At 41.0% G+C, this 13595-nt stretch overlaps 1 protein-coding gene across 2 annotated transcripts in view; it reads left to right on the top strand.

Moving 5' to 3' along the window:
• The window catches only part of LOC134642925 (A-kinase anchor protein 7-like), a 45778-nt gene that overhangs the window by 22350 nt on the left and 9833 nt on the right, over positions 1 to 13595 (top strand). The gene's annotated exons all lie outside the window — the stretch shown is intronic.

Below are 13595 nucleotides of genomic sequence, written 5' to 3'. Positions count from 1 at the left end.
TGAGAACACCTCCTCACAGCTGTGAGTGTGTTTGTGTGAAACGTGGCAGCTGTGAGCTGAATTCTTCCGTTAGAGAAAGGGCTCCACTGTCTACTGACGCAGCTGAGCTCAGCTTATAAAGCTCAACAATGCACATGGTTTATATATATGTACGTGTGTGTGTTTCCTTTAACACATCTCCCCTTACCCTTAGCCCTTGTGTGTAATCCACCATTAATGCTGGAGGGTAGAGGTGTGCTTTTAAGCAGACCCACATGCACACTTGCAGCTAGAAAAGCGCGTCCCTGGAACTGGTGGAGAGTAATTTATTGCTCAAGGGCCAATCCGCAGAGCTTCTAAAGGGAGTTGTTGAGGACACTTGAATGCACCCTTATGTTTTTATAAGTCGTGTGTGTAATCACTTTCCTTCCTGAATCCTCATTGTTTCACACAGTCGTCTGCGTAGCAGCAAAGTGCTTCCAACAAGATGGCTAGAAATTTTAGCTTAACATTTGTTTGCCTGTAATTTGACTTTGCTTTTGTTGTTTTTTTTTTCCCCATATTGATGAATATGGAAGCCACAGCCGTGCAGACCGACAGAGCAGTTGGTGAGGCCCTGGCATCCTCCGGTTGCTGGAGAAAAATGTTTATAGATTTTCATGGTCACCTGTAGTTTCCATGGAAGATGCACACGTGACTTCAAACACTTACTAACTAACCACAGAGTGGTATTGCAACTTCAAAACATGCAAGGGGAGGTATTGGTGTTTGACCCATCCAGTTGAGACCTTAAGTTTAGGGAGAACGAGGCTCCTCACTCACCTTATTTAAATTTGTCTGATGTACCCCTGAAAATAGACTCCTTGTACACCTCTGGATGGTTTCTGGGTCTGCAGTGCACGCTGAATCTGTTTCCTTATTTCAAAAAACCAACTCTTTAACTTTAATTTCATTTTGGAGTATAGGGTGAAGTTGTAGAGAGGAAAATCTGGCAGGTGAAGCTGGTGGTGAGCAAGGATTGTGTTGGCAAGGCTTAAAAGATACATAACACACGTACTGGCACACAGCACAGATCATGCAGCGTGATACTCATGCTCCTGGTTGTAATCTTACCTTGGTTACAGCTGTTTGGGCTCTGCCTTATACCTGGAGGCTCAGTTCTCATCACCATCCTCGTGTAAAATTGATCCTTCTCTATTTTTTGCAGATTGCATGTTGGCATGCAGAGCTAGAAAGTGGGATATACATACGTGGATATAATTTCTTCAGCAGCCCACCGTTTTGATTTAGGTGTGAGTTTCCACAGAGAAAGTGTTACAGGGATCATGCGCGTCCATATTTTGTGTTTTGCGCCCTGAGAACAACTTCATTAAAACAGCCACAATCTGATGGTCTGTTTTGACTCTGTTGGCCATTATCATAATCCATTTTCACAGATGGATGAAGCAAAACATTTTCTTTCCTTTGCTGGAATAGTTGCAATGCCTGTTACACCGAGCTCCATCTGCGATCCGTCCTTGAGGTCAGTGCCTTTGAATGTAGGACCTCACGCTTACCTGAGAGAGGAGCAGGAACATCTGCATTTTTAGGCACCATAATGCACATTACATCATCGCTGTCGAGCAGCTTTCTTTTTATAAATATTGAAAAACCTGCTGACATCATCGAGCTGGATTAAGCCAAGACCAAGAGATGTACTCGTTAAAGATAAGCACAAGAAACCAATCAATTCACAGACGAGACTTTTCACTTATCACTCCTAACAGATGTCACGACACATAAATCTGTATGCACCTCAGTTCAATACATTTCTCAGTACAGAGGAAACAGGAAATATATACATAGTAATGTAAAAATGATGTTTTTGCCATTTATAAGGAATATAAATATTCATAAGTGTCTGAAATGCCAAAAGTCTTAACCATAACAGCACGGAAATGCTGGCATATGAAAGAAATAGAAAAAGATATATCAATAGTACACGTCAGTTAATGAGTTACTGTCAATGATGAAACACTACCTAAGTTAGTTTACATTTCTTCAGCATTGAACAGCAGAAATTCAAACTTTTTAAAATTATGACAAATTGCAAAATGCTTAGCAGCGTCTCTAATAAAACCTCTGTAACTTTGCTCTGCTTCACTTCAGCAGCATCAGGTAATGTTCATATGCTGAGTCATGTTTTCTTCCGTTTTTGTTCTACTGCAGAATATTTTAAGGTTATCTGCTATAAAAAGCCAGGCCAGGAAAATCTCCTTCATGTTTTTTGGTGTTTTATCCTCAGTTACTTTGATACAAAGGCATCTGCTGTGATGCTTACACCTCTGATGAAGTCTCACAAGTGTCAGTACTGATAAATGATCAGAATTATAATATTTCTGACTGTCTTAGGCAAAATTTCCCAGATTCAAATCGAATTGAATTGAATTGAATCGAATCACGACTTTGTGAATTGGAATCGAATCGATTCTAGAAACCCAGCCCTACATGTGAGCACAAAAGTAGCCTAAGAAGTGGTTTCCTTTGAAATTTTGACTGCCTGACACAGCAGTTTAACAGAAATGTAGATTATTCTTGTAACTCTTCAGGAACTACACAGTATTGTGTAATAAAATATAAAATTGGAAAATATTTTGTGTCTTGGGTCTAGCCCTAGTCTTCCTCATGTGGATTCGGTCTGGCTGTACTCGGTGATGTGCTTTAACCTCAAATGGTGAAACGTTTGTTGTTTCCACTGTTAGCAGGATCAGTTTTCCTGCATCGTTTACAAAGAACTGTGCTTTGTTGGATTTTCTTGAAGTTTTTAGGTACTGACTCATTATGGAAAGCTAACACTGCTCTCGCTGTCAGACATGCCTGCCAGTATGGCCCAGCCCTATCTGCTAACTGTATTTCCAGTAATTGACATGCTTATTTCCAACTAATTTTATATCCAGGTTGGATAATGATCGATTGCATCTCTAATAATAAGGAGTAGTCTATGTCGTCTAGAGCCCATTTACCTGATTTTACAAATAATAAGAAAAAAATTAAGACAACTGACGCCAGACAACAAACAAAATAAAGCAAATATTTACCTGCAAAAAATGAGAAACCATGACAAGCTTTTTCCAAACCATTTTTTGTTTAGCATTTGAAAATCACTTATTGCCAACTAACTTGCTGTAAAGATGTTTAAAAAGAAGACATTAACATAAAAAAATAAAAATCTGAACCAGCTCAGCCCCCCCAGTCAGGCTCATTGAGATCCAGGATGTAAATGCCACACTGAATTACTAGTCATTACATCTGAATGACTGCAACCTTCACAATAAGAGAGTGGATATATATAGGAAGCTGATGATAATCTCCTTATGTGCCTTTCCTTGACCCTCATCTTGGGACGTCGGTGTTTAGCCCTGACTATTGTTTTAGTCATAATCCACACTTGAGTCCAGAATTTTTACATTTTTTTTTTTTTTTTATCTGTAATGTATGTTATCCTCTTTATTTCACCACCTCCTGATGCCATTCCAGACCTCATAAATTACACAGATAAACCCAGTAGCAGGCTGCAGCTGCCGGCTGTTCAACAATCATTATTCAAGCTACAGTGACGAGAGGAGGCGGAGCTTGTAGGCACCCGACCCCTCCACACACACACACACACACACACACACAAACACAGAGCGATGTCCGCCGTCTCCTCATACGCACTGCTCCCTTTTCCACATCCGAAGGCTTGCTCAGTGTGTTTCTCCAATGTCCTCTCACTGAAGCCTGCTCATACATGCAGCCCTCCTCCTCTGTGCTCATCTAGTTTCACACACATGCACTCTTTATCTTGCTCATGCACGCCCCTCCCCTGCTTTGCTCACTTCAAACCAAAATCACTCTTTATTTGTTCTGTCTTTTTGTCTCCTACACATGCACCGTCCAGCTCTCCCATTCTCTTCTCTTTCTCTCTCCTCCCTCTTTCCCTATCTCTCTCCCTCTCTCTGATACACACACCCCTCCTCCCTGTGTTAGTGCAAAGTAGAGCAAGAGCAAGGAATCACTCGTTCATTTTTTTCCAGCGTCTGCTGTCTTTCTCTGTCTTCTTTGGGCTGCACGGACGGAGAGGGAGGGTTTTTTGGGGGGTTTTCTTGTTTGGTTGCTTTCATCCTCACTGGGTTTGTCTGCCCTTTGAGAGGGGAGGAGAACAAGTGACACAGAGGACAAGACGGGAGGAGGACCGGGGCTCTCCCTCCATCCGTCAGGCTTAGAACAAGGGGCTGAGGAAAAAGAGGGGTAACAGCAGGGCGAGGGGAACAGGAGGAGAGGGAAGGAGGCGCCATGGGTCAACTGTGCTGCTTCCCTTTCTCCCAAGCCGAGGAGAAAATCAGTAAGTGCCTCCTGCTCCTGTCTCCATGCGTGGGTGTGTGTTGTTGGAGAAACCAATTGGATTGATACTCAGCGGTGCTGCTTTTTTGGAAAAGACTGCATGTGTGCAGTGTAGGAAGATACTGCACATCGTATATGTGTGTGCGCGCAGTGCTTTGTGTCAGCTGAGTGTGTGCGCACAGCTACATACATGTCAGTGTGTGACCTACACATGGACAAGGAGTGTCTGTGAGAGAGCAGCACCATGTCACAGCATTTGTGTGCAGATTAGTGTTGTGTATGTTTGAGCGTTTGCAGACGAGTGGTCCTATTTCAGCTGTGTAATTCTGTGTCGTCAGTGTGTAATTAATCAGTGGCCGAGCAGAGCCACAAAGCAGTGACAGCTTCAGATGAAACACTTTGTGAATAGGGAGTGCAAAACGTGTCTGTAGAAAGCTGCTCTGTGGCTTTGCATTAGTGTTTTTTATTGTTTGTTTGGTTGTTTGTTTTCGGTGTTGCTGCTTCTGATAAGCAGATCCTTAATTTCTTGTGCATGTGCATTATTTTGCACACGAGCCAAACAAAACGGGGCTAAACTGTGACTACTATTTACTACTCCACCTCTATTATATTACATAGCAATGGTCTTTCATAAAAATAAAGTTATTAAATAAATAAGCAAAGGAGCTTTTTGCTTTTGTGCTTGCCTATAAGTTTATATTTCTTATTTAATCGTATAAATTATAATACCTCTGAGTATGTTCTTTTATTAACTTTTGCTGCTTTGCTTTAACATAATGGACTGTAAGCTAAAGATCCTGTCACACTGACGCACTTTTTCAATAATGCTCCTTGAAGTTAGATCTACTCATCCCCCTTCACAGCTGTTCTAAAATATTTCATTATTCTATGGTTTTTATTTGATTGTTTTAAACTCGATGCCCGCTGTGTCACTGAAACTCTCGGTCTGTGGTCAGTGTGTCAGCTGGCCGAGCTACAATTTTGGGCATAATTGACTCCGATTTGTTGCTTTGCCACAATGTCATTGTCATATGTGCACGTCTTAAAACTCAGATTCAAGTTGGGCACAAAGAAAGTTTCGACCTTTTAGCAGACAAATACGAAAACGCTCATCTCACAGTCAAGCTCTGCAAGTCACGCTGCGCAGTGAAGGTCAAATATCCGACTGAGGGGAACAATAAGCAAAACGCTTTTCGAGTGGAGGGAGGGGCGGCTCTAAAATAACTTATAAATGCCTCTTGGGTTATCATTCTGCATTCGTTTAATCGTCATGTGCCATGGATTAGCCAGTTAACGTGTCTTCTGGAAGATGTTTTTTTGTTTTTCGAGCACCACTGTTATCTAATGCACGGGGTCGTTGCACAATATCTGCGGTCGGTTAAAGGAAAATTCAAATGAATAAATAGTTAAAGTCAGGGGACAAATTTTCCACTAAGTGACAGCAACAAAAAGAGGCTGCTCTTCATCAGCTTACATGAAATTAAATGAGCTCCAGAGGATAATTATGGGAGCAGTTTGTGGTTTGATTGCAGCCTTCCCTCTCATTGTTCTGCAGCAGCTGTATTGTTAGTTAATTTGGGTTTTGCATGAATGTGCAGCGTAGTTTTTGGTGCTGCTGCATGTCATAGGACAAAAATTTAAATTATTACTCTCTTCCTCCAATATTATCAAAGCACACACACAATCTGTTGTGGAGGGTCATAGCATGTCACAACATTTAACGCTACATCAAAGAGTAGTGTTAAAAGTCAATACATTTCTTGTCTTAAACTGAATGCACACATGCTGCCACATATAGATTTACTCTAGTTAAGGGAGGGTTTCAGTCAGTGTAAGGGTTTCTCTTTACTCTTCGGGAGGTAAAATTGGATTTGTTACTTGTTTGTCTCGTCCCAGTAATGAAATGAAAGTCGGTAAATTGAAATTGATCTAATGTAGATACTAATAGAAAAACTAGTCTCTGTGTGAGGCTACGCTTACGTAGAAGGTAGATGATGCCTTCTACGACCTGTCAGTTAGATTAATAATTAAACAGAGATACAAAGTAATAAAATCGTCCACTGATTTATGGTCAGTTAAGGGTATGTTTGTGTGTGCAGGCCTTACATGAGATCTTGATCGTGCTGATCATGAGGTCATAAAGACAGACTTTGACACCAGCTGAAATAGCTCGTCTGCAGAAGGGGTGTGTGTGTGTGTGTGTGTGTGTGTGTGTGTTTTCTTTTTTCGTAAGGGAAGAAATATTAAACTGGGCTGAGTGTGCTCTCCCCTCCTTCTCTCTGTTTTCTCCCCGATGTGTCTCGTTGCTCTTTCCCCCGCTTGCAGCTGCATTGCTATAAACAGTCGAGCCACTGTGCCCTACTTCTGAGTGGAGAGAGAAGGATAGAGAAAAGGAAAGAGCGGCGCAGGGAATGAAAACTAATGAGGGAGAAAGGAGGGATTGGGCTTTAAGAGAAATGGGAATATTGAGACAAAGACAGAGACAAGTAGAGGGAGCCAACAAACGGGTTTGTGTGTGTGTGTGTGTGTGTGTTCTGTAGGTCAGATGCTACCCCTGTGATGTGGTGACAGTTGCCCCTCGTGAGCGCAACAAGACACATGCGTACTTGTGTTCCTGCTGTGTATCTGTGTGTGAATAAAACACTGACCAACAAGACAGGGTGTCACACGGTGGTGTTGGCTGTCACTGCTGGTGAAACTTAGAAAATTGAAACAGTTGAATTAATTTCTTTATACGACTATAACTTTATGAATAATAGCCATTTTTTGTCATACTCATTAAAATGCTGTATGAGAGCTAGATGTGTTCTTACGGTTGTTATTTAGTTGAGTATTAATGAGCATGTGGATTTCCTGGGGATGTTGGAGCTCTGTGCAAGAATGAGTTGTGAAAAAGATTAATTACATGGGGCACATGTAATCGAAATCCAATCCTGGACTTGATCAGCAACAATAATCAGGTATTCTGTGGTGTTTAAATGATGCTCGGCTCAAAGTGTTACAAGAAACCATGTCCCACACCATTACACCGCCACCACTATCCACCATCCTCAGCCATTGATACAACGTGGGATGGATCTGTCATTTCACGTTGTTTACACCCAATTCTGATGCCAGTATCTAAATGTTACAGCAGAAATTAAGACTCCTCAAATCAGGCAACATATTTCCAATCATCTGTTGTCCAGTTCTGGTGAGCCTGTGTGAATTATACCCTCAGTTTCCTGTTGTTAATTGACAGGAGTGCCATCCAGTCTGGTCTTCTGTTGCTGTAGCTTATCTGCTTCAACATTCAATGTGTTATGCATTTATGTGTGCTCATCTATAGCTTGGTCGTAACAGGTGGTTATTTGATTTGCGGCATTAAAAACAGATGCAGTTAGGTTGTTTTGCATTGTTTGAAGCTGACAGCTGGTTGCTTGCAGAGTTTCCAGGCTCCAGTTGACTAGTATTGACCCTCGACTACGAAGTCACATGTCAGTCAACAGTATCCTGGGCTCTCATTGGTAGTCGCTTTAATCTCTCACCTGATAGTTCAGAAAAATTTATCTCAGGTCCACTCACTCTGTGTTGCCAGTGTTTTTTCACCCATAGTCCACTGAAGTCAGGGAATGTCATTCACTTTGTATGATCGCTAGTCATCGTTTTCAGTGTGCAAACAGCTTCACTGTTGCCTCAGCGCAACACAATCTGGCCATTCTTCTCTGACTTCTTGACATCAACAAGCCATTTTCACCCAGACAACCTGCTGCTCATTGGATCCTTTCTGTTTTTCAAAAAAAAACTCTGTAAACTCTAGAGATGGTTGTGTGGGGAAATATCAGCAGTTTCTAAAATACTCAGAAACTGTTGTGCAGCTGTTGTTGGTGCCAACAACCATGCCGCATTCAAACTTACTTAAACCAGCTTTCTTTCTGACATGGAAAGGACAGGAGCAACACTCATGTCCTTTCAGTGCAGTTAATTTGTACCCATATCTTAGATTCTTTTCTTCTAACAGTCTGATAAAGGTAAACTTTATTCCTCACACAGCATGCTTGGGACAAGCTATCAACAGTCACACAGCCGCTATATGGATATCTGTGTTAGCTTTTCACCTGCATGATCTGTAACAAAAGAGCAGAAATGACCTTGATCGGACATCTTTCCCTGTCGCATGGGTTTGCACAACTGTGACGTCACAGAAGTGTTAAATATCCAGCTCTGTGTTTGTATTTGTGAGATGTGCTGATGAAGTCAGCAGGGACCACGTGCAGAAGAGGGGAAGCAAGTTGACAACAAAGAGAAACAGAGAAAGGGAAGAGATGGATACAGCGCTGCTCATTTCACCTCTTTTCTCCCAGCCACTCCTCTGTGCTAAGATTTCTTCTTTTATTCTGGCGCCTCTCTGATTTCACTCGTCCTTGTTGTATGGAAACATCAGGAAATGAAAGGATTTCTGAAATGATTACCCATCAGATGGACTCAGGTGTTTATAGACGAAACAATCTGACTGAATTAACACCATACAGACAGCTGTAATTGATCAGACACACTCGGTAAGTGAAAAAGTAGGAAAACTCTCGAATTTAGTAACATCTCCTTTAGGAGCAACAATCACCTTTCAAAGCAGTCCAAAATCACCATGCTCCTTCCACCATGCCTCACAGTTGGGGTAGGATGTTTGTGTTGGTCTGCTTTGACGTCTGTCTTCAACTGCAGACGTTCGACTTTTGTCTCGTGTGTCCACATAAAACGCTACTCCAAGTGTGTTGTGGAGCACTGAAATCATCTTTCACAAACTTAAAATATGCTGCAGATTTGGTTTTTGGGAACCAGCCTTCCTCTAACACCATTCAGTGTTTTCCTTATGATAGACACATGAACACGACTTTAGGAATTTGTTGATCTGTGCACGTTTTGGTGTTACCCATGGGTTCGGGGGTTTTATTTGGTTTTGTTTCTAACTTTTCGTCACTACATGTCTTGCTTTTTATGTGATCCAAGCCAGATGTCAACTCTAAAGAAGATTGTCAGCAGTCTTAAGGTTTTTTTTGCATGGTTCACACCAAACAGCCTTTTTATTTTTGTAAAGAAAATCAGTCTGTGTGATTAACTGGACTTTGTGTGTTTTTATTTATAAAACCCACATTTAAAGTTTCCTCTTCTAAATTGAAGATGTTTTATGTTTGTCTTTGATCAAACCACATTGGATTAGTAATCAGATCAGAAGTTCTGCTAATGCCAAAGCACTCAAAAACCTTTCTCTGTATTACTAACACTGAAATATTCCCATTCTTTCATGACCTGTAAGTGTGTTTTTATAAGAGTGGACCTGACAGCCGATGACAGCTAAGTAAGCTTGGTCACTGAACAGAAAAGGCCATTTCTGAGTGCTGTCTGCTTTTTCCTCATGTCCTGATACTAAGGAGTGAGTCACAGCTGGGTTTAAATTTCACCACACATGGCCCAAAGCATGGCCTGGGGGGCCTGGGGACTAAGTTTTTGTTACATGAAGACAACCCACTGTCTGCTTTTTTTAAGGTGCAATCAATACGTGATGTTCACTTCTTCAGTGCCTTTTCCCCATCACTGCTTGATTGTGACAGGATTGCAGCCAGCGTCTGTGTTTGTGCAGACTCTGTTTAAGCTCGATTTGTTTTAGAACCGGACCAGACTGTCTCCAGCCGTTATAAAGATCTCCAGCACACATTAAAGCCAAATTAGATACAGTTCTATGTGTAAGTAATGAAAATAAACCAGTTTACTATCACTGCTTACTGGTGAGGTGTGGAAATGAGCAAGCAGACTATGATGTGTTGTTCTGTCACACCAGAGTAAAAGACCGAAACATATCAAATCAAAATGCAGTGGGATTTTTATTTATTTTTTTCGTGCTTGTTTTCCATTCACACTAAAAGACCGGGCTGTTTGATGTGCAGTCAAACTGAGTTCACAGACGCCGCACATGCCCGGCTCCGCAGCTTTAATGTCTGCTTCCAGTGTCAAACCCACAGGCCGAATCTTAAAAGATCATGTGCCACTTTTTTTTTTTCTTAAGTTAATGAAAGCAACGCTGAAACTGTTATCTTTATTCATTGTCGGTCACATGGCTCAATGAAGGCAGCGCTGGTCTTTTGGGCTAGATATCATTGCTCGCTGGATCTGCTGACATTTCTTGCAGCTCATCAGTCGGATTTATATTTTTGGACCAGATAAAATGGCTCAACACAAGTAGAAGATGGACACTTTGGTTTTGTCGCTGCAGTATTTACATTTACTTATTCAGTCAAACTTTCACATATTAATCCTTTCTTCCTACATGATGTTCATTTAACTGATTTCCTCTCACTGATTATGTGATAATCATCTTTCTAAAAAAAACTACGGTAATTGTTGGAACCATTGCTGCCTAAAAAAATTGAAAACGTACTTTGTTCAAGTATTAATTGGACTGCTACAGTATTAAAGCTGCCACGTTTTCAAAATGTTGTACCCTACTTTACTAAATCTGTTGTTATTATTGGTGATTATTGGTGCCATCTATGAGTCCGCACCACTTTGTTTCCGTGTGTAATTGTGCAGTCAGCATGGCTTTGGCTCGCTACCATCCGTGTTCATTTTTAGTTCATTAGCTCAGTTTGCTGAGCGGCGTGCAAATCAGGAAGCTTCCCTCTTTTCAATTTTATTGAGAGAAACTTGAAATTGACAAAAAAAAATTCTGATCACACTTTATGTATCACCATTGTTTTTTGTTTTAATCTCATTATTTTGTATTTAGAATGATATGAAAGCAGATTAGTGGGTCCCTCCTTGTGTCTTCTTCATCATCCTCATTTTATTTGAGCCATTAAAATTGTCTTCACTGCGCTGGTTGAGTTGCACACATCTGGGCACCAACACCCTGCTGTATCCCATTGCTCTGGCACGGCGAAGAGATGGTCAGAAACGTAATTAGTTTCTTGTGTTGCAAGATTCACAAAGTAGTGGAAAATTAGGCCACGTTACAGCCGCAGAATTTTCCTCGGTGATAAAACTTTGAATTTTCTTTTCAAAGCTATTTCTGGCAGGTCTGTTGATCTGAATTAATGCAGATAAGCAAATGTTTAATCTGGCGGATTAATACTGCGTCCTGTTTGTTTTGCAGCATGTATTTAGGGAGCGCATTTGTTTGCTTTTTGAGAGGCTAATAATCTAACCTGGTGCTTAATAATAAACGATCCATGGACAGCTCATCCTCATAAAGTGTATACCAGGATATGGGCTGCTGAGAATCAGGCATAAATGTGCTGCACTCTGCTGCAGTCAGAATCAAGTATGGAAAACTTTCTGGTATATTTCTGTGCAAACTGTCAGTGCTCTGTACCCCAACCCACCCCGCCTACAAAACTCCCGCCGGCCTCTTCTTTTTCAACCTCAGCTTTCTCGCTCCGTCTTTGTCCTCACATGCACCGTTCATTTTTTTTCCCCCTGCTTTTTCTCATTTCAAGCTCCATCCTATTGCGCAGATATTGTTACCCTCTGCTTCCTAAAGTCACGTACTGAAGAAGAAGCTTTTACATTCAGTCTCTTCTACATTACTAGGCTACTATCAAATTCTTCTGTTTTCCCAGTTGTTTGTGGATGCTGAGGTCAAAGCACGCACTCATGATACAGCAAGCCTTCCTCTAGGGCCCGAACACGCTCCTCTCCTCCTTTTTATTTACCCATTCCTTTCATCCTCCTTCTGCAGATATGCTGCATTGATGTTCTGCTCAAACCCCTGCGAGAGCTTTCAAAAATGATCAGCTCATTCAAAGTAAAAAGAGTGTATTTATGACAGCAAATTTTTAGATAGCAAACACAATCCAGTAAATTAGATTCAATTTAATGCGATTATTAAGGGTCATTGTTGATACTACAGCTAGTTCCTGTGCACGGTAGCTGCCATTATCTGGTACGTTTAATTTCCGGTTTGGGCTCAGTAAAATATCCATCCAAGAGGTGATATTTTCAAGTGAAATTGGCCAGGTTTCAACAGAATCCTGCAAATGGTTCTCTTGAAGAAGAGGCTGTTAAAACCAAGATGAATAAGTAGGGGAGGTTGTGTAAGAGAATTTGCAGTAATGGTGTTTAACGGTCCCTTCAAAGGGCAACATATATTACAGTGGAGTGGTGACTTCGAGCAGACACACACTGTCACTTGACGTTGTACAGACTCAAAGCTGACAGTGTACGGTCAAAATCCTAAACATAGCATCTGCACACCAAGAACCTTTCAACCTTTGCCTCTCGGAGCAACTGTGAGACCTGGAAGATATTAGAGACCGAGACATCAGGAGCACGTCAGAGAGGAACAAGTTAAAGGAGACCATATCAAGAACACCCAGCAGCTCTGATGCTTTAAACCATATGTTAACATCAGTACACTGACATGCTGTGACTGTGGCAGAGTGACCTTTTCATTTAGAAAACTTAATAGAAAACCTCTTTGAGTTATTGAAAACCACTCCACATGTTAAGATTAGAATTGTGTTTTATTTAATAAGACAATTTCTGTTGCTGTTGATTGAATGCATATTCTAAAAAACAAAAATAAGGCAAGAAAGCATTTGGTTGAGTTTCTATGGATCTGAACCAGCAGCAGCAGTAGCAGAACAGTGATTTCATATGTCTTTATGTACCTCGTCACATGTCCTAAACACATTGAGGGAACTAATTACATTTTACACAACTTTTCACATGGACTCGGCAACAGATATAACAATAAACTTAGCAATAAACGTCTTAGATTTTGTTTGTCAATGGTGACAGTGCCAAGCCCATTCTTGTGAATATGTCATCACAGTAATTCCTGAAAGGAATCTCCATCTATCTGCTAAACCAAGGATGAACTGATAAGATTGTGGCTGTAAAAGATCAAAGGTCAGCTTTACTGTAATATCAAAAGGATTTGCAAAACCCCTTGTTTGGACCATTATTCAGTGACTCAGGGAAGGATAAGAAACTGAATTACTAATAAAATGAGTTTTAAAGTCTTCACTACACCTTGAGTGATTGCGGGAGGGACACAACTGCAAGGTTATAATGTAATAATAATTCTAGTTTGGATGTGGGTAAAATCAAGTCAAGTCAATAAAGTTACACTAAAAGATGTCTACATCATTAGTTACATGGATCGAAGTAGAAAACCCTTTGTTTTAGAAACGAGAACAAAAATTACATTAGCGTATGATTAGGGTCACTCCTTGATGATCAGACCTCAGTGCAGAGCGCTTGCAACTTTTTTTCTCTAC

The sequence above is a fragment of the Pelmatolapia mariae genome, linkage group LG15, assembly GCF_036321145.2.
Source record: "Pelmatolapia mariae isolate MD_Pm_ZW linkage group LG15, Pm_UMD_F_2, whole genome shotgun sequence".
Taxonomy (NCBI): Eukaryota; Metazoa; Chordata; class Actinopteri; order Cichliformes; family Cichlidae; genus Pelmatolapia; species Pelmatolapia mariae.
This window is presented reverse-complemented; position numbering and strand designations above follow the sequence as displayed.